Source organism: Oratosquilla oratoria, chromosome 4 (genome assembly GCF_046742065.1).
Source record: "Oratosquilla oratoria isolate Oo_2021 chromosome 4, ASM4674206v1, whole genome shotgun sequence".
NCBI lineage: Eukaryota > Metazoa > Arthropoda > Malacostraca > Stomatopoda > Squillidae > Oratosquilla > Oratosquilla oratoria.
Window position 1 is genome coordinate 12,891,941 of NC_134780.1, and position 2,500 is coordinate 12,894,440.

The 2,500-nt window shown below is 37.5% G+C and overlaps 1 protein-coding gene across 9 annotated transcripts in view; it reads right to left on the reverse strand.

Annotated features, from left to right (window-relative positions):
- Positions 1–2,500, reverse strand: part of LOC143024621 (uncharacterized) — a 298,809-nt gene that overhangs the window by 76,899 nt on the left and 219,410 nt on the right. The window lies entirely within an intron of this gene.

A 2,500-nucleotide genomic window follows, 5' to 3' on the forward strand; every position in this document is an offset into this window, starting at 1 on the left:
TGCCGGGTTCGAGTCCTGGGCAGTACCACATTTCAATTTCAGCATGCTGGCCTTTGATGGCTTAGAATTAAAGTACATTGTGGTTGTTAATATATATATATATATATATATATATATATATATATATATATATTATACATATGTAGATATATATATATATATATATATATATATATATATATATCACAACTAATGTCACAGTCGGAGCAAAACGAAAGGACTGCAGACGGATTGCCTATATATTTCGATGCATACCTGCATTCCTTTTCAGTAGTGCAGAGAGGGAGGAGGAATCTATGAATATCAACCTCTTACAACAAGAGAACCGGGAAAGGCACATCGACGACTCCCTTTATTCACTACTGACTTAATAATCATGTTGTGTAGGGTCAGGGGGAAGATGCCATTTGATGGTTGATATTGAAATTATATATACATACATAATATTATATATATATATATATATATATATATATATATACCTATATAATATATATACTATGCATAGAGGGTATGGGTTCAGTATAAGAATTTCGTGTATTAGTAACTCGAGCATATATTTATAAGTAATTGTGCTTAACTTATATTACTCTTGATAATGCAAGAAGTCGCTGTGCTTTTGTTGCGTATCGGTTAGGTTCAAGTCCTAGCCCGACAGCATATCAGTTTCCGAATAAGCTTCCATCGAGCTCCTTGGTAGTCTCGATCGTGTTTGAAGGAATCAAAATGGAAAAGTTAACGTTGATAAGATGTATATTAATATATATATATGTATAAGTATATATATGTATATATATAAGTATATATATATATATATAAGTATATAAGTATATATACATATATATATATATATATATATATATATATACACATATATATATATAAAACATGGAACATAAGAAGAAAGGAAAAGTTTAAATGTATTTGAAATGAAATGCCTGAGAAGTATGGTAAGGGTTACTAGGCTGGATAGAGTGAGAAACGAGGAGGTGAGGAGGAGAGCGGGAGTGGAAAGGGAGTCGAGAGATAGGTTTTATGATAGAAGATTGTGATGTTTTGGACACATGGAAAGAACGAGTGAAGAAAGAAGTGTGGAAGGCAGAGGTGGAGGTAATGAACATGAAGGGGCGACCAAGGATGAGATGGATGGAGTGAAAGGGGCATTGGGAAAGAGGGGAATGGCTGTTGACGAAGGAAGTGATAAGACAGAAGATAGGGGTGAGTGGAGAATGGTTGTGTATGACTTATACTGTGATGTATGGGAGTGAGAGGAGGATGGTGGGGGGTGAGAGAGTGGTGTGTGAATGATATTTTGACGCGGCCGGGGGGATTTCTTCCCGTCTTCTCTTTTTCTGCACGAGGGGATGGAGAGAGGGGGGTCGCCGATTAAATGAAGCGGCCTTGCCGTGGATGTGCTGTGCCATGCTGCATCGCTTCTGCCCCAGGGCGGTGGACGAGATGCTGGGATCACTCATCATCCAGGAGGACCCAGGAAAAGAAAGAGGGAGGGTTGGTGAATGGGAGTGGAGAGGGTGGGTATGAAATGGGTGGGAGAGGATTTATGCTTTTGACTTTGGCTACCTCCCTTTAAAGGGGAAAAACCGTTATATATGTATATATATAATATACATACATATGTATATATACATATATATGCATTTGAATACATGTTCATATATATATATATATATATATATATATATATATATATATATATATATATATATATATATGTATACACGCATGTTATACGTAGTCTTTAAGCCATACTACGTTGTCCTCAGCCATACCCCATAGTCCTTGGGCTTCCCAATCCACCAACCGGATATCTACATATAGACTATGGACCTCAACAGAACATATATACCTTTATGTAATTTATTATTTTTATCATCATTATTCTGTATTAGCAATTAAGTCATGTTTAGATATATACAAAACATTTCAAGTTCTTGATCAATCTTGGATGTAGTATTCTTATCAACTATATATTTCATACAGGTCATTTATTGTAAATTAGTATTACTAGTCACTGTGGTACATGAATTAAGTTCGAAAGCGTCCTTCTAGAGGACTTAACAGGACTACGCGGGGAGAGGGACGGAGAGAGGATTGCGAGCCATTTCGTGCAGGAAGTTCGGTCGAGTCGCTCGCGTCATTACACTGTGGTTCGTTTGGTGAATAGAACCCGATTCTTTTTAAACTTTAGTACCACCCATCACACGGAACAGAAGTTGTGGTAGCATGGAATATGTGCGTGCCCTACCTCCCGCCCAGTTATAGTGCGCATTTAGGACTTAATTCTCGCATCTTACTTCATTCTCTTTCCTCCTACGCGACAAGTATGCCAGCGCACTTCAAACTGTCGTCACATTGCCTGCAGTGACTTCCTTATTCTACAAGTACACGCATCCCATACAAGTCGGACACACCCTCACTTAGGAGATACAGTGACAGGATATATTTTACAATCGGGTGTTTTTGACGAGACAAACATCTA